This window comes from Mustelus asterias, chromosome 24 (assembly GCF_964213995.1).
Source record: "Mustelus asterias chromosome 24, sMusAst1.hap1.1, whole genome shotgun sequence".
NCBI classification, from domain to species: Eukaryota; Metazoa; Chordata; class Chondrichthyes; order Carcharhiniformes; family Triakidae; genus Mustelus; species Mustelus asterias.
In genome coordinates, this window is record NC_135824.1 from 4,460,269 (window position 1) to 4,486,952 (window position 26,684).

Consider the following 26,684-nt stretch of genomic DNA (forward strand, 5'->3'; position numbering starts at 1 on the left):
GTATTCTAAGTGGGGCATCCCTTTAGTTGTATCTCTTTCAGAAGCTGTGGATAAACTTTAAAAGTCTAATAAGATATTCTTATAAATATATTTAAAACCAAAATGAAACATTACTGTTTGATTCCAGGCATTAACAAAGTTTGCTTGCTTATCCTTTATTTTAGGTGGTATCTTAGTTTCCTTGAATAACTTGCTAAATGAAGTTGAGGTTCTCATTATGCCAAGTTCGAATAGCAGTGTTGTTGGGCTGATGGGTTTTGTTAGTGTTCAGTTTATTTCTTCCAAAAACAAGCTTTATTTTTATCTTGATGCTGCAAAACCACCTAACTTTTAAAACTATTTCAGTTATTTAATTAAACCTTCTCTTTCCATCCAGCACTCATTCCTCGCTGTGATTTCAGTGTTGAAACCCCTAAACAAAGTATAATCCAGGGAAGAAAACAACATTACAGCTCTCACACACACCTACCCTTTATCGTTGGAACCATCCGCTAACTACTACATTCCTACAACATTTACCTTGACATACAACTCCAGTCCAAACAACAAAATAGCACATTCACTGAGTTAGAAATAAAATCAAAAGGAATCAGTTACAGCGGTGATATTGATTCCTCCTTCAAATAAACTGTAACGGGATTTTCACGATAACTTCACTGCAGTGTTAATGTAAGCCTACTTGTGACACTAATAAATTTTTTAAAACTTCAAAACTAAAAAAATAAACTTGTACAGTATAACTTGTGCATTTGCAAAATATTTTTCAAAGAAAACTTCATGCAGCAGTGGGTCATGGGGGAAAGGTATCCTCAAGGTTTTTGACGTAGGTGATCAATTAAATCGACAAAAGCTTACCATTCCTCTTTGAGTGGCATTGACATATGCCCCCTCTCTCTCTCTCTCTCAAACAGAAAATGCTTTGTGATAAAATACAGCCACTTAAAATGCACACAGAACCAGACCACAGTATACTAATAACATAAGTGCACAAACAAAACTTGCAAGTATTTCCTTTTTTGTCATTTCCAACAGCAATTTAACACACTGTTACTTCCTCCTACCCTTCTTGGACCCCTTTCTGACATTCTAATTAGACTTTTCTAAAGTGCTCCACTTTCCACATGCCTCTACATATCACCTCTTAACATATTCCACCTATCCCGCCCAATGGTAGCATATCTCTTCACTGTCCCTTTTTCTCCCTTCCCTGTCCACTTGAAGCTGACCCATGGTATGTTCAGTGACTGTACATTGCCCTTCCTTCTCTCTAACAAAGTTTGCCATTTTTCCTCTCTCTCTCTCTGTCGATCTTGTCATCTTTATTGGCCAGTTTAGTCTTATGCTCCAGCTTTTTGCTCCTGGTCCTCGCACCATACTTTTATTTCCATCATCTGTAATCATTTGTAATCATCTGTAATCATTTGTAATCTCCTGCATTCCTCCTGTAATGCTAACAAGCAAACTGGTTTTAACAATCCTATTTTACATATAGGGCCCTCCACGTCCCAATCCAGAGTTCCACCTCAAAGACTGGATCAGATGACTGCTTAATGAGCCAAATTCATCCCTCCTTCAGGACTCACTTGGCTTTGAGATACTTCTCTATCGTCTCCCCCATATTCACCTTCGGGCTCTTGGCTGACTTGCCAAAATCTGTAAGGAGTCACGAGAGTTCAGAGTCTCACTTCAGTCTGAAGCTGTGCTCTGGATGGAGCAGGAATGAATAACTATGACAAGTCTTGTTAAAACAAGGAGTTTATTGAATGCTGATTACAATAATGTGACAGTTATAATTGCTTACGTATGTATAAAGCATAAATAAGAAAGATAATGTATATAAAAAGGAAAACATAACACTGGAAGGAGAAAGCACATTGTATGTATCTGAGGAAAAGACTGATAGATGTTTGTTTAAACACACAACCCCCAATTTGGTTTAATTCACTGCCATTTCTCTTCCAGGAATACCTACTTTGAAGAAATACTGCTCTTCTCTCCGGGATTTCCGTTTGTCTCTTTTACCATGTTCGCCTTCATTACTTTCCATTTCCCTCTTGATGTTTAACAAGGTGTTTCCCAAAAGCCCGCTTTCGCAGTCACATTTCCTTCCTCAGTGACTGTCTCCGACTTTCCCGATATGGATTCCAACTCCAGTTCCATCCCTCGTGTTTTGGATCCACCCAGGATTACAGGTATCCCGGGGACATACAACACTCCTCAGATTGCTGTCCACGCCACATTGAGACCCACACTCGGTGCCATGCGCCACCATATGTCCACTCTTGCCCCCTCTCTCCAGCAGCACCCACTCGCCCTATCTCAAAGCTGTCCTTGTCCTCAGTTTCATTTTAATCTTCATATCATCTGACGCGTTAACAGGAAGCTTTTTCCTCATCCTTTCAGAGGCGACGATGCCCACCCCCCACCCCAGTGCATTCCTGAAATCCATGAATTTTGGGCTTGGCGTGATGCTGAATTCTTCATCCATCACCTGCGTCTCCATGCTCACTTCTTTGGGCAGGGCTACTCTTTCTCTTTTCCCCCCCCACCCCCTTCCAATTTTTCATTTAATTTGTCTCACTTACTGCAAATAAAAGTAAGCAAATAGAAGAATGAAGGCCCTTCTATTGGTACCCGCATGGGCCCCACTTATGCCTATGGATCATTGCCTTGTTCCAGTCCTACTCGGGTCCTCTCCCACAACACTTTCTGTTACATCGATGACTCTGTTGGTGCTGCTTAATGTCCTTGGCTGGATATTTATTGGTTTTTTTTTTTGTTTCCACCGCTCTCATCTTCCCATTGTCCATCTCCAACACTTCCCTTCCTTGACTTCATTTCGGGTAATAGACTGACCACCCGTCGACCCCTTCAGCTCACACCCTGCTTCCTGTAAGGATTCCAAAAATCCCATACTCCCAATTTCTCTGCCTTCACCATGTGCTATGTTGCCACTTTTGAAAATGGCACTTCTGACATGTCTACCTTTTTCCTTAACCAAAAGTCCCCCCTCACTTTGGTTGAAAGGGTACTCAACCGTGTTCAACCCATCTCCCCCACTTCTGCCCTTGTCCCTTCACCCCCCTCTCATGATAAGGTCCCCCTTGTCCTCACTGTTCAGCTGACCAGCCTCTGCATTCGAAGGATCATCCTCCGCCATTTCAGTCAGCTCCAGCATGATGCCACCCCAAAACACGTCTACCTCCTACCCCAGTCAACATTCCAATGAAGCCCAACACCAACTGGAGGAGCAGTACCCTGTCTTCCGATTGGGCACGTTACAGAGCTTGGGACTCATCGTTGAATTCTCTCAACAACTTTAGACTGATATTTCTCCTCCATCTTGACCCCTCTCTTTTGATCATTAAAGCCCCCACCCCACGCATACACTGGTCCATCTGTTACTTGTTCTTTTGCTTTCATTGTGCAATGGCCTTCATTCTTCTATTAACGTGTTCTGCTGCCTTTTATTCCACTATCGGCATCTTCCATAGCCCTCCACACTGCCATTAACACTTCCTCTGTCTTGTGCCCTACAGACCTTTGTTTCAATCTTGCCACCTATCACTGACCTACTTTGCTCCACTCCCTCCTATACGGTATAAAATCCATCACATTTCTCCTCTTCACCTCTGAAGAGGAGTCAGGCGGACCCAACGTTAACTCGGTTTCTCTCTCCACTGATGCTGTCAGACCTGCTGAGTTTTTGCAGCATTTTCTGTTTTTATTTATGACTGGCTGGCGAACTATTTTAAACATTAGTTCCTGGATAACCAAAAAATGTCATTGTGATGTTTTTCAGCTTTTGATTCTATAAGGAGCTGGGTTTTAATGTACTTTGTGCTGCATGTGTGAATTTCTGAGTGCTTGATGATGATGGTGGAAATGTTATTCCATTCTCCAACACACTCGATCCCCAAGGAGGAAGAAAATTATTGTCAAAATTAAATTCGAAGAATAAGACAATTGAATTCTTCTGGCAGGAGAGATGGATTAAAATTTAAATATCCGATATTCTTTTCTCCTTTTTCTTCCTCTCCTGAAGGTGCTGACTCAGACTGGGAGGTAAAATTCCCCAGGTTTGAGTCGCTGTCGGGCACCATTCTCTGATAGCCATTCTTTGTGTGTGAACCATGTTATGTATGCACAGAATGAACTTTGAGGTCATTAAACAGTGATCAAGTGGCAACCCTTCCTGACTCAAAATTCTGCTGTGGTCGCGTGGGTTGAAGCCAGCTAGCCCAGGCTTGAAATCTTCCTAGTGTGTGCGGATCAGTACTACACTCGCAAAGTCTGCAAAAACCCACTAGATCGAACGGGAAACGATCATCAACTGTACCAAACTTCTTTTGGCTGAAACGTTCGCTGATTAGTCCGAGCTTACTTTGCTGAAATTGGTTTACCATGCCGCAGTGGCATAGACTGTTGCTTGGCCTTCACACCTACCTGCACAGAGGACTGCGGTGAATCACACCAGTGTGAAAAGCCTGTGCAAGGTGCTGGGGGAAAGGCGGGGGGGAGGGGGGGGGGGGGGAGGTGTGGGGTGGGCTTACCCAGCAGTTATACTACTCAAGGACCAGCTCAGTTCCTGCACGGAAACACCCATGTGGTCTACATCAACGCGAATGAAATCACCGGGAAGGAAGACATGGATAGTTCAGCCGGAGAAAGTTCCCCTCGGCCCTGGCTTAGTTTGACTTTGCAACAGGCAGTTCGGTTGTGGGGTTGCTACACATTCTTTTTTTTAAAAAAAAACTTTTTGTAGAGGTCAATCTTACAAATGGCCCAGAGCTGTTTAAAATTTTCAACAAAAGAAAACTGTTTTTGTAAGATTGCATTATCTGTGTTTGTACCTGATGGTGCGCAATACTCAAACTTTTTAACAATGTGTTGTGTTACAAATGAGCCAGTGGCCATCTCCAAGTCTGTGTTTATTGAAGGCTATGAGGGATCAATGCTGTGATCTTGCACCCGTAAATGGGAGATTCAGTTTGATGCTCAACTTCACATGCATGTATAAAAAAAATGCATCCTTTGTTTATATATTCCAGTAAAACCTTTTTATGAGAACGATTTTGTTTCATGACTGCTCTTTCTGACTACTGAAGGGGAAACGATTTAAAGTTAAGCTTGAATTATAGGGGTAGAACATTTGGCCCCTCTACCCTGTTAAAAGATAATAGCTCGTCCATTTTAACTCCACTCTCCATATCCCTCAACTCATTTTGTGCCTGAAAATCCCACCGTCTCCAGCTTGAATGTGCACGATGCCTGGGCATCCACAGCCGTCTGGGGTAGATAGTTCTAAAAGTTCATAAACTTCAGAATAAATTTATCCCTGTCGCAGTCCTAAATGGTGGTTCCCTTACTCTAGACGCCCTTTAGTTATAAACTGTCCAGCTAAGGGATACAGCTTCTCAGCATCTATCCTGCTAAGCCCACTCTAAGAATTTAATATGTCTCAAGTATCCATTTGTCAAATTGCCTTGTATGAATAAATGTAAATCTTGCTGAGCTTCAGAGTGATTATGTACAAGGACAGCTGTAATAACCTTTTAAGTTTTATATTCTAGTCGGACTCTGCATGGTTTGATAATGGGCACTCTCAAGCTAATGTGTTGCATGTGGATCATAAAATACAATCAGTTAATCAAGGAAACTTGATGCTTTTTCAAGGATGGATAAATGGAATAGTCATCCTATACTCAAAGGGCACCTCGAAATGCTCATCTAGTGAGAGTCTGGAACAAATAGACAGCTGTACAAGCCACCTGACCTGAAATTTGAGATCATGATCTTTCAGAGATGAAAGCTTTTCAGTTTTAGTTTAATAGCCGCGGTAGATTACCTACCATAATGAGGACATGAGCAAAATTAAAATGCCATTTGATTCTTGTGGTTGAATCTGCGCTGTGAATGCATCATTGTTCCTTTGAAGCCTCTTTCACGGCAACATTTTCAGCAAAGGCTCACCGCCGGAAAGCAGAAGATTGTGAAAAGAGTGTTCATTTTTATGGCGCCTTTCACAACCTCCAGGGATCACAAAGCACATTACAGGCAATTTGTGAAGCAGAGTTCCTGTTGTAGGAAATGTGGCAGTCCCAACTGTCCCAGTCAGCTCCCACAAAAAGCAGTGTGATAACGATTAGATTGTCTGTTTTAATGATGTTGACCGAAGGATAAGTATTAGTCAGACCTTTCCTCAAATAGTTCAGTGGGTTCTGTAGCACCTCCACCACTGCAGCACTCCCTCAACTGCAATAGTCAGCCTAGATTTTAGTGCTCTGTTCTCTGGAGCAAGAACTGGACCCATGACATCCTGACTGAGGGGAGAGTACAACCATCTGGACCACTGTGTGACACAAGCATGTTTAGCAGGTTGACAGTTCAGTTAACACTTAAGGGAGCAAGTGATGCAATGGAATCGTTCAAGGAAGAATGAGTAGTGGTGGGGGCGTTCCTTGCTGTATGGGTGAGTTAGTGAATGTGTCCTGTGTGCGTAAGACAAAGTTTGCTGGTAATGTCTTCAAGTCACAGTAAGGATAGACATGCACTGATTATTAAATGGAACAAGGTATTAGCCATTTAAACCAGTCAATACAGAGAAATGTGGAAATGGGCAGGTTAAAAAATGTGCCTGTGGAAGCTCTCAAACTGCAGGCATTTGTAAATTCCAAACCATAGACAGTCGTCAGTGCACCCAGTCCTTTTACCGTGGGAAGCAGGTCTGTGCAAGGTGGCAGTGGGTGAAAGAAATGCCTTGTAGAATGGGGAGTCTAACTGCAGTGACAACAAAATCAGTGTCTGGGATTTAATACTTGTGTGGCTCTATCCCTCCATAGGGGAAATAAATGGTGAATTTCTCATCTGCATACTGTGCTTGATTTGAGAACCCGGACAGGCAGAGCTTTGGCTGCTAATCTCCTCCTTATTTGGCAGTGCAATGGTGCACAGTGAGAGCCAATCAAAAAGAAATGGGAATTCTATGTCCCGACTAAATTTTATTCTACTGAAGCTGTTAGCCGTGTGCTCCTTGTTATCCAATTCCTACTTCACATGTGAACACACACAAAGCTGCTTAGTTCATGCTGGGCTATCAGCAGCTAGACAGTCAATATCTTTTCCCAAAGGTAGGGGAGTCTAAAACTAGAGGGCATAGGTTTAAGGGGAGGGATACAAAAGTGTCCAGAGGGGCAATTGTTACACACACGGTGGTGAGTGAGTGGAACGAGCTGCCAGAGGTGGTGGTAGAGGCGGGTACAATCTTGTCTTTTGAAAAGCATTCAGACAGTTACATGGGTAAGATGGGTATAGAGGGATCTGGGCCAAATGCGGGCAATTGGGACTAGCTGAGGGGTTTAAAAAAGAGGGCGGCATGGACAAGTTGGGCCGAAGGGCCTGTTTCCAAGCTGTAAACCTATGACTCTGACTCTATAGCATTCACCTGAATCCTGGTCAGAGCAGCTGGACAAGAACTGAATAGGGAACTCTGATCGTTTTTCCTACCTTCACCTGCCCGCTCAGCATGGATCAGGGATCAAATCTTACTAACCCCGTTTGTGATTTTAAATAAATCAAAGCAAAAGAGCTGTTTGTGATGATTGGTGTGGAGAAAATAGTCCCTTTAAGCCTGCCCTGCCATTCATTATGATCATGTCTCATCATCAAATTCAATAGCCTGATCCTTTTTATTCATTTGTGGGACATGGCCGTCGCAGCTGGCCAGCATTTATTGCCCATCCCTAGTTGCCCTCGTTCAGAGGGCAATTGAGAGTCAACCACGTTGGCTCTAGAGTCGCGTGTAGGCCAGACCAGGTAAGGACGGCAGATTTTCTTCCCTAAAGGGCATTAGTGAACCAGATGGGTTTTTCCGACGATCAGCAATATTATCGTGGTCATCAGTAGATTCTTAATTCCAGATGTTCCTGTCTCCTCTTCCCCCTTCCCCCCAAGAACTATATCTAACTTCTTGAAAACACACAATGCTTTGGCCTCAACTGCTTTCTGTACTTAGAGCTGTGACTGTTTAATCCGTTGCATATACATCCACTCTAAATAGGGGAAAATGTTAAAGTAATTTTAAATTGATTAGCCAACAATTTTGAAAGGACACCGCATAGCAATTGAGAGGACCTCTCTTCAGAATCAATGTTGCTCATGCTAACAGGAATACAGATTAGTGCTTCAATAATAGGTCATGACCAAGGCTGCATGTAAATGAAGATGATGACCCGAGTGTCACCGACAACAAAAGATTGATAGGTTCAAGTTCTGCATAACTGATTTACCGGAGAGGCCCCAATTCTTATCCTTACACTTTGATAGAATCGTTAATCTCAATTGGATAGGATGCAAGGGCGCCAAGTTCTAGTTTAGGAGCATTGGCCAGACTTCACGCTCATTACTGTAATCCCACAGCTCCACCCTGAACAGGAATGCTGCGCTCCTTCAATTCTGGCCTCTTGATGCATGCTGGGGCAGCACAGTGGTTAGCACTGTTGCCTCACAGCGCCAGAGACCCAGGTTCGATTCCTGGCTTGACTCACTGTCTGTGTGGAATTTGCACGTTCTCCCCGTGTCTGTGTGGGTTTCCTCCCACAGTCCGAAAGACGTGCTGGACAGGTGCATTGGCCCGAACAGGTGCTGGACTTTGGCGACTAGGGGAATTTCACACAAACTTTATTGCAGTGTTAATGTAAGCCTTACTTGTGACTAATAAATAAACTTGAACTTTTAAACATCCCCCATTTTAAGCACCCCACCTTTTGGCCAGTGCCTTTGGGTGTCTAAGCTCTAAACACTACTTCCTCCACTACCCCACTATCCCCTTTCACAATGTTGCTTACAACACATCTTTTTAATCTACCTTTTGGGTACCTGTCCTGATATCCCTTTATGTGGTGCAGTGTGAACTTTAGTTTCATCATGCTTCTCTGAAGCAGCTTCGGATGTTTTTATCATCTGATGGTAATTATATCAATTCAAATTGTTTCTATAAATTGTTAGGAAAGCAGATCAGAAACCCTGAGGTGTATTATGCAGTCAGACTGCACCCCAACAATTTGCTATTTTGGCATTAATGCAACGATGTGATGTCTCTCTCAAGACGCAATTCTACTGACACTGGGAAGCTTTTATCAAGACAAACTTTATTTAACACTATTAAATTGTAACAAATTAATTAGCTTAACTTTTAGCAATTGAACAAAACAAGATACAATTCTTAACTATTCACCTCTCCTGAGTTCCAATTCAAGCAATTTCCTCTTATAGACTTAAACCCCCTCTTTATATTAATTAACAAAACACAGACCTACTTGTCTCAGATTAACAGTCCTAGAGCTTTCAGAACACCTCTTACGAGAGACAGAGAGAGAGACACCTGTTTCTGGCAGCCCAAACAGCAACTGCTTATATTTTTAAAAAATGAAACTGAAACAGTATTTCTTGCAAGCTTAACTTCTCTCATTAAGCACATAACTCTCCCTGTCAATCATCCTAATCACAACACTAAATTGAAATACTCAGAAGGGGCTTGGGGCTCCGAAAGCTTGTGTGGCTTTTGCTACCAAATAAACCTGTTGGACTTTAACCTGGTGTTGTTAAACTTCTTACTGTGTTTACCTCAGTCCAACGCCGGCATCTCCACATCTTGGTCATAGAAGACAGAGAGTAGCTGTGGAAGGGTGTTTTTCAGAATAGAGATCTGTAGCTAGTGGTGTTCCGCAGGGATCAGTGCTGGCACCTCTGTTGTTTGTCGTATATATAAATGATCTGGAGGAAAATGTTGGGGGGATCTGATTAGTAAATTTGCGGATTACACGAAAATTGGTGGAGTTGCTGATAGTGCTGAGGATTGTCAGAGGATACAACAGGATATAGTAGATTGGAGACTTGGGCACAGAAATGGCAGATGGAGTTTAATCCAGACAAATGCATGCTGGGACCATTGTTATTATAGACGATCTGGAGGAGGGCTGGGTGCCTGGAACACGCTGCCAGAGGAGGTGGTGGAAGCTGGCACATTAGCAACATTTAAGAGGCAGCTGGATGGGTACATGAAGAAGTTTAACAACACCAGGTTAAAGTCCAACAGGTTTATTTGGTAGCAAAAGCCACACAAGCTTTCGAGGCTCTGAGCCCCTTCTTCAGGTGAGTGGGAATTCTGTTCACAAACAGAACTTATAAGACACAGACTCAATTTACATGAATAATGGTTGGAATGCGAATACTTACAACTAATCCAGTCTTTAAGAAACAAAACAATGGGAGTGGAGAGAGCATCAAGACAGGCTAAAAAGATGTGTATTGTCTCCAGACAAGACAGCCAGTGAAACTCTGCAGGTCCACGCAACTGTGGGAGTTACAAATAGTGTGACATAAATTCTGATTCTAGGATCGCATGATAAAAACTCAGGAGGAAAAAAGCAGAAATATTTATGTGAAATAGTGTGACATAAACCCAATATCCCGGTTGAGGCCGACCAGGCAAGACTGTTCTCTTCCTGTTGGGGAGCACTTCAGCGGTCACGGGCATTCGGCCTCTGATATTCGGGTAAGCGTTCTCCAAGGCGGCCTTCGCGACACACGACAGCGCAGAGTCGCTGAGCAGAAACTGATAGCCAGGTTCCGCACACACAAGGACGGCCTCAACCGGGATATTGGGTTTATGTCACACTATTTCACATAAATATTTCTGCTTTTTTCCTCCTGAGTTTTTATCATGCGATCCTAGAATCAGAATTTATGTCACACTATTTGTAACTCCCACAGTTGCGTGGACCTGCAGAGTTTCACTGGCTGTCTTGTCTGGAGACAATACACATCTTTTTAGCCTGTCTTGATGCTCTCTCCACTCCCATTGTTTTGTTTCTTAAAGACTGGATTAGTTGTAAGTATTCGCATTCCAACCATTATTCATGTAAATTGAGTCTGTGTCTTATAAGTTCTGTTTGTGAACAGAATTCCCACTCACCTGAAGAAGGGGCTCAGAGCCTCGAAAGCTTGTGTGGCTTTTGCTACCAAATAAACCTGTTGGACTTTAACCTGGTGTTGTTAAACTTCTTACTGTGTTTACCCCAGTCCAACGCCGGCATCTCCACATCATGGGTACATGAAGACCCATGGTTTACTAAAGAGGTTGAATCTCTTGTGAAGAGGAAGAAGGAGACTTATGTTAAGATGAGATGTGAAGGCTCAGTTAGGGCGCTTGAGAGTTACAAGTTACAAGTTAGCCAGGAAGGACCTAAAGAAAGAGTTAAGAAGAGCCAGGAGGGGACATGAGAAGTCTTTGGCAGGTAGGATCAAGGAAAACCCTAAAGCTTTCTATAGGTATGTCAGGAGTAAAAGAATGGCTAGGGTAAGATTTGGGCCAGTCAAGGACAGTAGTGGGAAGTTATGCGATAGGAGATAGGAGAGGCACTAAATGAATATTTTTCGTCGGAATTCACAGTGTTGTCGAGGGGAGTACTGAGATGCAGGCTGTTGGACTGGACAGGATTGAGGTTCATAAGGAGGAAGTGTTAGCAATTCTGGAAAGGGTGGATGGGATTTATCCTAGGATTCTCTGGGAGGCTAGAGAGGAGATTGCAGAGCCTTTGGCTTTGATCTTTGTGTCATCATTGTCTACAGGAACAGTGCCAGAAGACTGGAGGATAGCAAATGTTGTCCCCTTGTTCAAGAAGGGGAATAGGGACAACCCTGGTAATTATAGACAGGTAAGCCTTACTTCTGTTGTGGGCAAAGTTTTGGAAAGGATTATAAGAGATAGGATTTATAATAATCTAGAAAGGAATAATTTGATTAGGGATAGTCAGCACGGTTTTGTGAAGGGTAGGTCGTGCCTCACAAACCTTATTGAGTTCTTAGAGAAGGTGACCAAAGAGGTGGATGAGGGTAAAGCGGTTGATGTGGTGTATATGGATTTCAGCAAAGTGTTTGATAAGGTTCCCCATGGTAAGCTATTGCTGAAAATACGGACACATGGGATTGAGGTGATTTAGTGGTTTGGATCAAGAATTGGCTAGCTGTAAGAAAACAGAGGGTGGTGGTTGATGGGAAATATTCATCCTGGAGTTCAGTTACTAGTGGTGTACCGCAAGGATCTGTTTTGGGGCCACTGCTGTTTGTCATTTTTATTAATGACCTGGATGAGGGCGTAGAAGGATGGGTTAGTAAATTTGCGGATGACACTAAAGTCAGTGGAGTTGACGACAGTGCGGGGAGAAGTGGCAGGTTACAGAGGGACATAGATAAGCTGCAGAGCTGGGCTGAGAGGTGGCAAATGGAGTTTAATGTGGAAAAATGTGAGGTGATTCACTTTGGAAGGAGTAACAGGAATACAGAGTACTGGGCTAATGGTAAGATACTTGGTAGTGTGGATGAACAGAGGGATCTGGGTGTCCATGTGCATAGATCCCTGAAAGTTGGCACCCAGGTTGATAGGGTTGTTAAGAAGGCGTACGGTGTGTTAGCTTTTATTGGTAGAGGTATTTGAGTTTCGGAGCCATGAGGTCTTGCTGCAACTGTACAAAACTCTGGTGCAGCCGCATTTGGAGTATTGCGTACAGTTCTGGTCGCCGTATTATAGGAAAGATGTGGAAGCGTTGGAAAGGGTGCAGAGGAGATTTACCAGGATGTTGCCTGGTATGGTGGGACGATCGTATGAGGAAAGGCTGAGGGACTTGAGGTTGTTTTTGTTAGAGAGAAGGTTAAGAGGTGACTTAATAGAGGCATACAAGATGATCAGAGGATTAGATAGGGTGGATAGTGAGAGCCTTTTTCCTCAGATGGTGATGGCGAACCCGAGGGGATATAGCTTTAAATTGAGGGGTGAGAGATATAGGACAGATGTTAGAGGTAGGTTCTTTACTCAGAGAGTAGTAAGGGCGTGGAATGCCCTGCCTGCAGCAGTAGTGGACTCGTCACAACATCGTGGGCTGAAGGGCCTGTTCTGTGCTGTACTGTTCTATGTTCTATGTTGTATGTTCTATGTCAACATTAAGAGCATTCAAATGGTTATTGGATAAACATATGGATGATATTGGAATAGTGTAGATTAGAGGGGCTTTAGATTGGTTTCACTGGTCGGTGCAACATCGAGGGTTTGGGCGGCACGGTAGCACAGTGGTTAGCACTGCTGCTTCACAGCTCCAGGGACCTGGGTTCGATTCCCGGCTTGGATCACTATCTGTGTGGAGTTTGCACATTCTCCTCGTGTCTGCGTGGGTTTCCTCCGGGTGCTCCAGTTTCCTCCCACAGTCCAAAGATGTGCGGGTTAGGTTGTTTGGCCATGCTAAAATTGCCCCTTAGTGTCCTGAGATGCGTAGATTAGAGGGATTAGTGGGTGGGATATGAGGGCAGGGCCTGGGTGGGATTGTGGACGGTGCAGACTCGATGGGCCGAATGGCCTCTTTCTGTACTGTAGGGTTTCTATGATTCTATGACCGAAGGGCCTGTACTGCGCTGTTATGTTCTATGTTCTATGAATAGGGAGGAAATAGAGGGATACGGGCCAAGTAAGGTCAGAAGGTTTTTTTTTTAATTAGGGCGTCATGATGCACACAGGCTTGGAGGGCTGAAGGGCCTGTTCCTGTGCTTTACTTTGTTCTTTTTCTTTGAAGCAGAGTTTGGAGTGGGTATTGAAAACAGTGGCTTCAATCTTCCTCAGATTTAATTGCAGGACACATGGTGAGTGTAGCCTGTTTGGAGGAACAGGTGACTTTGGATTTGTGATTCCTAAAGACCTCCGCCACTGGGGGATTTCATCATCTTTTACCTGAGTCTGTTGTGGACTCACTGAATGTGATCGATCACTGAACAATTACATTCTCGCTGGATTGTTTGAGCAAGATCGTAGAAGGTGAAACTAGAAAAGCTAACGCTTTTAATGATGTCCTACCTGCGTTCCTACATGTCACCCTCTTGTCACATCTGCAGGCAACTGTTGAACGTCCTGTATTCTGATGTAAAGAAGATGGTGGAAAATTTGTTCTTTAAACAGTGATGTTTAAGGCTTCTTTCTCAACTACCTCAGCCTCTTTTTGCAGTAGATCCTATCCGAGGCACAAGTTAGACACCACAGAGAGGGGGCAGCAGATCACTTAGTCAGAACACGCCTGCTGTAAATACTAATGAGGTGAAACATCAGAGTACAATTAGTGAAATTTGAATGTGTTAATATTATTAATCTTAAAATAGATAAATAAATTCAACTGATGTTAGAATTCAGTGAATTATTATTGCATGTTCTGATTTACCCTAAATGTTAATTAATCTCGGTGCTATTTTAATGCATCAATTATTTTGGGTTTAATTATTGTGCCATTTTAACACCATCCTTACCTCAATTATTTTGAATAGGTTAATGACGACTCTAAAATAGTGCAGACAGCAACTTAACACAAACAAATTAACGAGTGTGATAGTGTCTGAGATTCAAAGGTTCACAGCTCTCTGAAGAAGTTTATTGTTGTCCTGGTCCTCAAGGCCAACCCCTTTTCCTGAGAACCCCCAGTTTCAGACTTCCAGCAGAGAAACAGCCTCTCAGCATTTACCCTGTCAGACCCTCTAAGAAGTTTACATGTCAATTTACCTATTTTTCTTCTGTTGTGCCTTACTACACTTAAAGTTTATTTATTAATGTCACAAGCAGGCTTACATTAACACCGCAATGAAATTACTGTGAAAGTCCCCTAGTCGCCACACTCCGGCGCCTGTTCGGGTCCATTGAGGGACAATTTAGCATGGCCAATGCACCTAACCAGCACGTCTTTCGGGCTGTGGGAGGAAACCGGAGCACCTGGAAGAAACCCATGCGGACACGGGGAGAATGTGCAGACTCTGCACAGGCAGTGACCCATGCCGGGAGTCGAATCCGGATCCCTGGCGCAGTGAGGCAGCAGTGCTAACCACTGTGCCACCGTGGCCACGTGGGTTCATAAAATCATAGATCATAGAACTCTGACGGTGCAGAAAGAGGTCATTCAGCCCATCGAGTCTGCACCGACAGCAATCCCACCCAGGCCCTATCCCCGTAACCCCACATACTTACCCTGCTAGTCCCCCTGACACTAAGGGGCAATTTAGCATAGCCAATCCACCTAGCCCCCACAAAACCTAGGGTTTTACACAGGTTCCAGGTCCTCAGTGAACGATGACAGGAGGGGCTAGGACAGTGGCTTTTCCCCATTGAGCTTCCGCAGTAGCTGCTGGAACTTCAGTGCGTCTCTCAAAATGTAGCCCTGAACCTTGGAATGTGCCAGTCTGCAACACTCGGCTGTTGACAGCTCTCTACGCTGTAAGACCAGCAATTATCAGGCAGACCAGAGAGGGTGTCAAAATTGATGGCCCTCCAACAACAGGCGCTGTTATCTGGATGTGTGTCCTTGGGCACAGCCTATATAACACAGAGTGCTCCGATATGGAATTCCTCAGGAATCTTGACAAAAACCATGACATCTCTTTCCAGACCTGCTTCGCTAAGACAGGTGGATAATGGAGGAGGCCTGAGACAGTGTCCATACTACCTGATCTTAACATACAAGACAACCCTTACACCTCAGGGACCTTTGTTGCACTGACTCTTAAGACAAGTGTAGTCTTTCTTTTTAAAGTTTATTTATTAGTCACAAGTAGGCTTACATTAACACTGCAATAAAGTTACTGTGAAAATCCCCTAGTCGCCACACTCCGGTGCCTGTTCGGGTACACCTGAGGGAGAATTTAGCATAACCAAGGCACCTAACCAGCACGTCTTTTGGACTGTGAGAGGAAACCGGAGCACCCGGAGGAAACCCACGCAGACACTGGGGGAATGTGCAGACTCCACGCATACAATGACCCAAGGCCAGGAATCGAATCCAGATCCCTGGCATTGTGAGTCAGCAGTGCTAACAACTGTGCCACCCAGGAGATCAAAGAAAGGGGTGTTATCAGCTAAGGCATGTTTTATTTTAATTAGCAATTTATGAGGCACATCTTGTCTTTACGAGGCACAGGCTGAGTTAAAATGGAAAACATTTAAACCAACTATACTAATTGGGTGTAATTTGTTTATGCAAATTAGGCTCTTAGAATTCTTTAACTATAAATGATATTGAATCTACATCTGTATGAGCAATCAGAAGCAATATATTAATTGGTTATGTTAAATTGAGATCAATTACACTTACAAAGATAAAGCAGGTTGTCTTTCCCATAACTCAACCTGTGACAGGCGCAGGGAAAATCGACAACCAGCTCACATTAGGGAATGAGAAATGGTGATCGATTGATTTCTTCCTGGGAAACATCAGGTTATAAATTGAGTGCTGTGCCTTTCACATATCACTGTCAAACAGCAGGATTTGTGCTGTTTAAAATGGTGGAGGTGCAATCCGAGTTTTTACAGTGATGGAGTTCATAGAGTCACAGAATCCTACACTGCAGAAGGAGGCCATTTGGCCCATCGAGTCTGCACCGACCACATTCCTATCCCCATAACCCCGTGCATTTACTCTAGCTAGGCCCCCTGACACAAAGGGGCAATTTAGCTTGGCCAATCCCCCTAACCCACACATGTTTGGACTGTGGGAGGAAACCAGAGCACCCGGAGGAAACCCTCACAGACACGGGGAGAACGTACAGACTTCACACAGACAGTGAGCCAAGCCGGGAATCGAACCCGGGTCCCTGGCGCTGTGAGGCAGTGGTGCTAACCACTGTGCCGCCGTGCCGCCTACTTGGCAAAGTGATTTTTGTCTGTATGGAATTGGAGGAGGCCTGTCAGCTCCAAGAAAGTCTCACTGGCTGTCCTGTCTGGAGACAATACACATCTCTAACCTGTGCTAATGCTCTCTCCACTCACATTGTCTGTACCTTTAAGACTTGATTAGTTGTAAAGACTCGCATTCCAATCATTATTCTGTAAATTGAGTTTGTGTCTTTATATGCCCTGTTTGTGAACAGAACTCCCACTCACCTGACGAAGGAGCAGCGCTCCAAAAGCTAGTGGCGTTTGCTACCAAATAAACTTGTTGGACTTTAACCTGGTGTTGTTCGACTCCTTACTGAGCTCCAAGAACCGCAGTTCAGTTAGGTTACAGCTGCCCTGTACCTCAACCCCATTTAGACCCACACTTGCCCCAATATCCTTCCCTAATAAATAGACCACTGTGGCTCTGGAGTCAAATGTAAGCCAGACCAGGTAGGGACGGCAGATTTCCTTCCCTAAAGGGCATTAGTGAACCAGATGGGGTTTTTCCAATAATCGACAAAGGTTTCATGGTCATCAGTTGGTTCTTAATTCCAGATTTTTATTATTGAATTCAAATTCCACTATCTACCGTGGCGGGATTCAAACCCGGGTCCCCAAAACATTAGCTGAGTTTCTGGATTAATAGTTCAGTGATAATACCACGAGGTCATCGCCACTCCATCCCAGCGACAGACAATTTGCATTTATATAGCATTTTTAGAGCTTTAAAACATTCCCAGGCACTTCACATGGGTGTTTCTAACAGAATTTGACACAAAGTCACATAAAGAGATGCAAGGACAGATGACGAAAAGTCAGGAGAGTCCTAAAGGAGGAAGGGGAGGTTTAGGAAGGGAACTCCAGAACTTAGGATCTCGACAGCTGAAGACACGGCTGTCAGTGGTGCAGGGATGAAGATCAGGGATGTGCAAGAGGCTAAAATTGGAGGAGCCCAGGGACCCCGATAGGCCGAGTGACTGGAGGAGAAAGTGTGGAATGAGATCATGGAAGAATTGAAGACCGGGATGAGAATTAATTCCTGATTTGCTCTCAATGTTCCTACCAGTTTTTTTTATTACAACCACTGGTGGCACAGTGGTTTGCACTGCTGCCTCACAGTGCCAGGGACCCCCGGGTTCAATTCCCGTCTTGGGTCACTATCTGTGTGGAATTTGCACGTTCTCCCTGTGTCTGCGTGGGTTTCCTCCGGATGCTCCAGTTTCCTCCCACAGTCCAAAGATGTGCAGGTTAGGTTGATTGGCCATGCTAAATTGACCCTGGTGTCGGGGGGATTAGCGGGGTAAATGTATGGGGTTACGGGACTAGGCCCTGGGTGGGATTGTGTTCGGTACAGACTCGATGGGCCGAATGGCCGCCTTCTGCACTGTAGGGATTCTATGATATACCTCTCAAGTGAGGTTTGCTCAAAGTTGTTGATCCAGGTGAGACAACCTAATTTGTCATTGTCTAGCTGGGATATCCCCTCCCTCTCCTCATCGTCATACCTCCCAAATTATTACACCCTCAGGCCCATAATTCTTATTCAACCGTCTGTTGGTTGCAAAAGGAATCTAAAAAGGATTCCTTTTCGCAGATACCTTTTCCCAGACCCAACATTTATGTTTTAAGAGGAAGCAATTCAACCAGGCTTTTTTGAGCTAAAGATAGAGTGAAGTTATTAATTACCAAAGGTTAGAAAAACATGGTAAAACACATGCATATTCATTCATTCAGATTAGAAGTGAGAAGCGAGTCCAAGTAAAGTAAGTAAAAAAAGGTACACGGAACAGTGCATGACTCAGGAGGAGTAGATGATGAAGCCATTACGATTTGAGATTCCAGTAGACTGGACTTCGGCAGGCGAATAGTCAGTTTGTGGTTCTAGCATTCTGTGGTTGGTGGAGAAGCTTCCCACCAACTTTCAGCTGTGGTTTTTTTGCTGACTGGGCTGACTTTCACAGTCAGAGGGAGAGATTCAAGATATAGCTGCAGAAATGACCATTAGCAGGGGCACTGTGTGTGTGCTTGCTGCACTTCTTTGCACAGAGCGCACACACATGTAGGCAACCTACGACAGTTTTCAGCTGGCCTTAAACCCATTCTTTGTGTATTCCAAGAGGAAGATGGAATCCACTATTCCACCAGGGCAATACACACAGGATCTCCTGAGATGGCTATTATATATTTTTGTCTCTTTTTTAAATTCATTCGTAGGACATTGGCGTCGCTGGCTGGGCCAGCATTTATTGCCCTAGTTGCCCCTTGAGAAGGTGGTGGTGAGCTGCCTTCTTGAATCGCTGCAGTTCACGTGCTGTGGGTTGACCCACAATGCCATTAGGGAGGGACTTTTGACCCAGCGACTGCGAAGGAACGGCGATATATTTCCAAGTCAGGAAGGTGAGTGGCCTGGAGGGGAAATTTGCAGGTGGTGGTGTTCCCATGTGTCTGCTGCCCTTGTCCTTTTAGATGGAAATGGTTGTGAGTTTGGAAGGTGCTGTCTAAGGATCTTTGGTCAATTGCTCCAATGCATCTTGTAGATAGTACACACTGCTGCTACTGAGCGTCGGTGGTGGAGGGAGTGGATGTTTGTAGATGTGGTGCCAATCCAGCGGGCCGCTTTGTCCAGGATGGTGCAAACTTCTTAAGTGTTGTTGGAACTGCACCCATCCGGGCAAGTGGAGAGTATCCTCGGCCATCTTTGGGTTTGCGCGTCCATTTTTTCAAAACTCACGAATCTTATTTATAGTTTTTTTTTCAGATGTAATTTGGTGTTTTCCTTCATTATTATGACATTCTCTATACGATTTATCAAATACTCCTTCAGAGATTTGGTGCAGACTCAATGAGCTGAATAGCCTTCTCCTGCACTGCAGGGATTCTATGTTTCTATGGCTGTTTCTGGTATCTACCTGTGTGCTAATTTGCCCACCATGTTTCCAGCATTTCACACCCGAATGGCTTGGTATGGCTCCTGCTCTGACCAAGGCCGCAAGAAACTACAAAAGGTTGTGAACGTAGCCCAGTCCATCACGCAAACCAGCCTCCCATCCATTGACTCCGTCCACACTTGCCACTCAGAAAAGCAACCAGCATAATCAAGGACCCCACACATCCCGGACATACTCTCTTCCACCTTCTTCCATCGGGAAAAAGATACAAAATTCTAAGAAGGCATTCAGCATGCTTGGTTTCATTGGTCAGAACATTGAATACAGGAGTTGGGATGTCTTGTTGAAGTTGTACAAGACATTGGTAAGGCCACACTTGGAATACTGTGCACAGTTCTGGTCACCCTATTATCGAAAGGATATTATTAAACTTGAAAGAGTGCAGGAAAGATTTACTAGGATGCTACCGGGACTTGATGGTTTGAGTTATAAGGAGAGGCTGGATAGACTGGGACTTTTTTCTCTGGAGCGTAGAAGGCTGAGGGGTGATCTTATAAAGGTCTATAAAATAATGAGGGGCATAGATCAGCGAGATAGTCAATATCTTTTCCCAAAGGTAGGGGAGTCTAAAACTAGAGGGCATAGGTTTAAGGTGAGAGGGGAGATATACAAAAGTGTCCAGAGGGGCAGTTTTTTTCACACACAGGGTGGTGAGTGTCTGGAACAAGCTGCCAGAGGCAGGAGTCGAGGCGGGTACAATTTTGTCATTTAAAAAGCATTTAGACAGTTATATGGGTAAGATGGGTGTAGAGGGATATGGGCCAAACGCAGGCAATTGGGACTACTTAGGGGTTTTAAAAAAAGGTCGGCATGGACAAGTTGGGCCGAAGGGCCTGTTTCCATGCTGTAAACCTCTACGACTCTATGAGATCACGTACCAACCGACTCAAGAACAGCTTCTTCCCTGCTGCCGTCAGACTTTTGAATGGACCTACCTTGCACTAAGTTGATCTTTCTCTACACCCTAGCTATGACTGTAACACGACATTCTGCACCCTGACATTTCCTTCTCCCCTATGTACTCTATGAACGGTATGCTTTGTCTGTATAGCACGCGAGAATACTTTTCAATGCCTACTAATACGTGTGGCAATAATAAATCAAATCAAATCTGAAGCTTAATCACTTGAGGGAGACACTGAAATGCTGTTAGTGTATTAAACAAGCCCAGTGAGTCAGCGTTTTCAGAATTAGAATGGGAAACACTTGAACCCGGTGGAGGGGGACGGGGCGGGGGGCGGGGGGAGGAAAGGTTATATCCTGTTGTGCTTTATTCATTACACTGTGTCCCTGAAACAGTACAGTTTTCATTACTCCCATTCTGGGAGTTCAATGCTGCAATTGGCATCTTAAGAATGTCTAATCTGCTGTTTAATTTTCAGGAAGCCAGAAGCAGACTTGATGTCAACTGAGTTTAATTACACACCGATTCTCGACAGCAAAGTTTCAAATAACCTTGGCTGAGTTTTTGCAAAACGTGAAACTGACGTATTAATATTGTTTCCAAAAGTTCAGTAATGTCTTTGGAGTCAAGGTGAGATTTAATTAGTGCACTGCGAAACTTAAATCTTATCATAGAAACCCTACAGTACAGAAAGAGGCCATTCAGCCCATCGAGTCTGCACCGATCACAATCCCACCCAGGCCCTGCCCCCATATATTTTACCCACTAATCTACACATCTCAGGATGCTAAGGGGCAATTTTAGCACAGCCAATCAACCTAACCCACACATCTTTGGACTGTGGGAGGAAACCGGAGCACCCGGAGAAAACCCACGCAGACACGAGGAGAATGTGCAAACTCCACACAGACAGTGACCCAAGCCGGGAATCAAACCCAGGTCCCTGGAGCTGTGAAACAGCAGTGCTCGCCACTGTGCTACCGTGCCGCACATCTTGTGTCAGGAATGAGTGCTGTTGTAATTGCATATATGTGGCACCATTTGTTGAATATAGTAATTAAACCTCACGTTTACCCGTAGAGGTATTCCTGAAATGTTTGAGAATAGCAATTAGCTGGCAGCTGGTGTTATGCAGTTTGCTGATGAGTGAGGCTGGGGGCATTACAGAGAGTGAGGCTGGGGGCATTACAGAGAGTGAGGCTGGGGGCATTACAGAGAGTGAGGGTGTGGGCATTACAGAGAGTGAGGGTGTGGGCATTACAGAGAGTGAGACGGGGCATTGCAGAGAGTGAGATGGGGGCATTACAGGGAGTGAGACTCCGTCAGCAGTCCGGCTAGCTCAGTCGGTAGAGCATGGGACTCTTAATCCCAGGATCATGTGTTTGAGCCCCAGGTTGGGCACCCTTATTTCGGGTGGCACGGTGGTTAGCACTGCTGCCTCACAGCGCCAGGGACCCGGGTTCACTTCCGGCCTTGGATGACTGTCTGTGTGGAGTTTTCCATTCTCCCCATATCTGCGTGGATTTCCTCCAGGTGCTCCAGTTTCCGCACAGATGTGCGGGTTAGGTTGATTGGCCATGCTAAATTGTGCCTTGGTGTCCCAAGATGTGTAGGTTGGGGGGATTTGTGGGTAAATATGTGGTGTAACAGGGATAGGGTCGGGTGGAATGCTCCGTTGTACAGTGGGTGCAGACTCGATGGGCCGAACTGTTTCTGCACCATAAATGTTCTATGAGTGAGACTCCAGGCATCACAGGGAGTGAGGCAGGGGGCATTACAGGGAGTGAGACTCCAGGCATCACAGGAAGTGAGGCAGAGGACATTACAGGGAGTGCGGCAGGGGGCATCACAGGGAGTGAGGCAGGGGGCATTACAGGGAGTGAGACTCCAGGCATCACAGGAAGTGAGGCAGAGGACATTACAGGGAGTGCGGCAGGGGGCATCACAGGGAGTGAGGCAGAGGACATTACAGGGAGTGAGAAGGCTCGCCGTAGGTGATTCAAGAGGTGAAACGGGGATCTTCTCGAAGCAGGACAGGAGTCTTGAGTGTGAGTATTATAAAGAGGAAAATAATGTCAAAAATCAAAACATTGTTGTTCTTACATTCTGGGAGCCCCACGGTACAGAGAGCTGGAAGTGGGTTGAAAGGGAAGTCCCAACCGTCTATTATGGTTGAGACTGCCACTAAATTGGAAAGACAGGGTGTTAGCACAATGTGGGCAGGTGGCCTGTCCTTGAAAGAGTGTTTCACTGATTTCCACGCAATCTTCAGATGGAATTCAGAGTGGGAGCTTGCTGCACTGTCAGGGGATCCCTTTCAGATCTATCACCTTCGCCTGAGCCTTTAATAAGATCTCAACAAAACTCCCACCTATTCTCCATTGGCAAGGGTTCCATTGGGTCTAACGATGGCATATTGCATGGAATTTCCGGTAAAGCTAATGAACTCCCCACCCCAGTCCACCCTGATACACACCTAAAGCAATCCTAGAACATGTAGGGTGCAGGTGGAAGACTTGGTTGCACCTCCCCCTACGCCCTGGGTCTAGAATTTGAGAAGAATGTGAAGGAAGGTGCCTGAAGTGGAATAATATCCAATGGTGAAACATAAGAAGCTCTGTTCCTGTTTTGAGGATTGAAAACAGGGGCAGAAAATCCACCCCCCACCCCTCCCCTCCCCAAGTTACAGCTTGATTCCCAATTGCGTCAGCACTGCTGAATGCTGTTCGCTGTGAGCACATGTTCAGCCAGGTCCTTTCACACATTAACCTGATCCTTTTCTTTACCCTGTCGGCAACTGCAACACTACATTCCGCACCCTCTCCTTTCCTTCTCCCCTGTGTACTCTATGAACGGTATGCTTTGTCTGTATAGCGCACAAGAAACAATACTTTTCATTGTATCCCAGTCCATGTGACAATAATAAATCAATTCAATTAAACCAGGTGGGAGAGAGTGGTGGTGGATTGGGACAAGTTGAAGGAAGAGGTAAGTGGAGAGCTCGCAATGTCCTGGTGGGGAAGGAGGTGTGGAGGGACCCGAGATCCATGCGGAAAAGGGCAAAATTAGGGCCATGAATTTGGAAGTGGTTAAAGTCCGGAGGGTGTCAGGGTGGCACGGTGACACAGTGGCTAGTACTGCTGCCTCACAGCGCCAGGGACCTGGGTTCAATTCCGGCCTTAGGTCATTGTCTTTGGACAGTTAATTGATATCTGCACACTTTAGCTTTAAGAACTGTCCCCGTGGGATTCCGAATGAAGTGTGTGCATAGGGATGGGCATTACTGTCCTGATTGCCATTGGAGCAGGATTGGGTGATATTACAGGGACACCTCTACTTCCCAGTTCTTCCCAGATTTTCTGTGGTCAGTAGTTTAACGCACAAAAACATAGCATTGATGAGCTGGGACCAGAAACTGGTTAGCATGTAGATCCCTCAATTTCAAACAGCACAGAAGATGCAAAGCGGAGTCCAACTTCAAACTAATTACTGACAACAGAACAAGGGGCACAGGTTCCAGATGGCAAAAGGCACATTTCAGACTGAGATCAGCGACCTTTCCTTCATTTGAAGGGTGATTAATGCATGAGATGAACTCAATGGAATCAAAAACCCTGGAATTGACCTTTGGGATAGGCAGATTTTGTTTGGGAAAAATCAGAAGGGAGAGGCAGAATTTCTTTCCCCATCCCTCGGCCTCTCCGGAGGGGCCTCAATGGCTTCTGGTTCCACCGGCGAAGTTAAGCCGACTGCTCCCTGTTCATGGGGAGCATGTCTATTCCTCGCTGGTGAGAACATTTCCCGGCGAGGTCATAAAGGTGGAAGGGGAGGTGGGGGGGGGGGGGGGGGGCACGGTGGCACAGTGGTTCGCACTGCTGCCTCACGGCACCAGGAACCCAGGTTCGATTCCCGGCTTGGGTCACTGTCTGTGTGGAGTTTGCACGTTTTCCTTGTATCTGCTTGGGTTTCCTCCGGGTGCTCCGGTTTCCTCCCACAGTCCAAAGACGTGCTAAATTCTCCCTCAGTGTACCTGAATAGGCGCTGGAGTGTTGCGACTAGGGGATTTTCACAGTAACTTCATTGCAGTGTTAATGTAAGCCTTACTTGTGACACTAACAAATAAACTTTACTTTTACTTTACTTTAGATGGTGGAATTTGAATTCAGTAAAATAAATCTGGAATTAAGAATCTACTGATGACCATGAAACCATTGTCAATTGACTGAAAAACCCATCTGGTTCACTAATATCCTTTAGGGAAGGAAATCTGCCATCCTTACCCGGTCTGGCCTACATGTGACTCCAGAGTCACAGCAATGTGGTTGACTCTCAAATGCCCTCAGACAACGAGGGATGGGCAATAAACGCTGGCCAGCCAGCGACGCCCATGAATGAATTTTAAACAATTACGAGTGTCACAAGTAGGCTTACATTAACACTGCAATGAAGTCACTGTGAAAATCCCCTAGTTGCCACACTCCAGCACCTGTTCGGGTACACTGAGGGAGAACTTAGCATGGCCACATGACAACCCAGCAGAATAGAATTTAAACAGATCAGCTTTTTGAGTTAAAAGCTTCTCATTTTTTCATAACCAGTCGAGTGGAAAATGTTCGAAAAGGAGAAGAGACAAAAGCAAAGGTTTAAAGGCTCAAGTTCCGTACGTCGCGTAACTCCATCTTCAGCGCTGTTCGATCCATGTAAGCTGATGGAAATGAAGCAGATCAAATCCGTTAGGGACAGGGTAGCTTCATACGATGCCCTTGTGCTGATGATTGAAAATACCAAGCCATTAGAGGATTTCTGTCACAAGTAATTATCAGGTCTCTGCACTGGAGGGATGACAATTAGGCTTGGGCAATAAATGTTGGCACAGGACACCCTGTGAAAGAATAAATTGTTATATTTTTAAAGAAGATGCAAAGAAAGTGATCTAGTTGGTTCACAGGTGATATCTGGGTGGTAAATACATTGTGTAGTATTATGCCACAGAAACAGACCATCCCTTTTGGGTACCCCCTTCCACAAACATTCACTCCCTCCACCATCAATGATCAATGGCAGCTGTGTGTACCATCTACACAATGCACAGCAGGAACTCACCAAGGCTCCAAACCCACAAGCACTACCACCTAGAAAGAGAAGAGCAGCAGATACCTGGGAACGCCACCACCTGGAGGTTCCCCTCCAAATCACTCACCATCCTGACTTGGAAATACATTGGCTGTTCCTTCACTGTCTCTGGGTCAAAATCCTGGAACTCCCTCCCTAACGGTAATGTGGGTGTACCTACACCACATGGGCTGCAGTGGTTTAAGAAGGCAGCTCACCACCACCTTCTTAAGGGCAACTAGGTGTGGGCAATAAATGCTGGCCTAGCCAGCGACACCCACATTCCGCAAAATGAACTTTTAAAAATTCAGCCCAACTGGTCCTTGCCAGTGTTTATATTCCATATGAGTCTTCTCCCAATCCCTCTCCCTCTCACCCTATTGAGATATTCTTCTATTCCTGTCTCCTTAATGATCTGACTTTCCCTTAAATGCATCTTATGGTCATCACCTTATGGCTGTGAGTTCCAGGTTCTCACCACTCTCTGGTTTAAGAAGGTTCTCATGAATTCTCTTTTAGATTTATTAGTGACAATCTTATCTTTATGGCTCTTCGTTTTGGTCTTTCTTGCAAGTGGAAGTACCTTCTCTACATTTACCCAATCAAACCCTTTCCTAATCTTCCAGATCCTCTCTATCAGTCTCTCTCTGTTCTGGAGGAAAGATCCCCAATCTGTTCAATCTTTCCTGATGGATACAACTTCTCAGTTCTGGAATCATTCTAGTAAATCTATTTTCCACTTTCTCCCGTGACTCCATGGCCGGAATGTCCTGGCCGTTCAGACTGGCAGGATTTTCTGGTCCTGCTGCAGTGGATAGAGATTTGGCTGAGTGCCAAATTCCCCATCCTCGCTTGCAACAGAGGCGGGACGTGAATGGACAGAAAGGTTCCCCCGCATCTTTTTCTAATATGAAGACCAGGACTGTTCACTCTACTTCCAGACTGTTCTAACTAAGGTTCTAAACACTTTAACATAACTTCTCTA

The 26,684-nt window shown here is 44.9% G+C and overlaps 1 protein-coding gene and 1 non-coding gene across 6 annotated transcripts in view; both read left to right on the forward strand.

The window, feature by feature from the left end:
- Nucleotides 1-26,684, forward strand: part of morf4l1 (mortality factor 4 like 1) — a 102,646-nt gene that overhangs the window by 70,975 nt on the left and 4,987 nt on the right. For 3 of the 5 annotated variants that reach the window (XM_078241209.1, XM_078241212.1, XM_078241213.1), the window contains exon 13: nucleotides 1,963-5,514. The exons of 1 other annotated variant lie outside the window; for it this stretch is intronic. The gene's annotated coding sequence lies outside the window, so the exon portion shown is untranslated. Of the gene's footprint in view, nucleotides 1-1,492; nucleotides 5,515-26,684 lie in introns of those variants that run through there. One more of the 5 variants, XM_078241210.1, reaches the window with a different exon arrangement.
- Nucleotides 21,916-21,988, forward strand: trnak-cuu (transfer RNA lysine (anticodon CUU)). The gene has a single exon. It is a non-coding gene; the product is annotated as a tRNA-Lys (tRNA).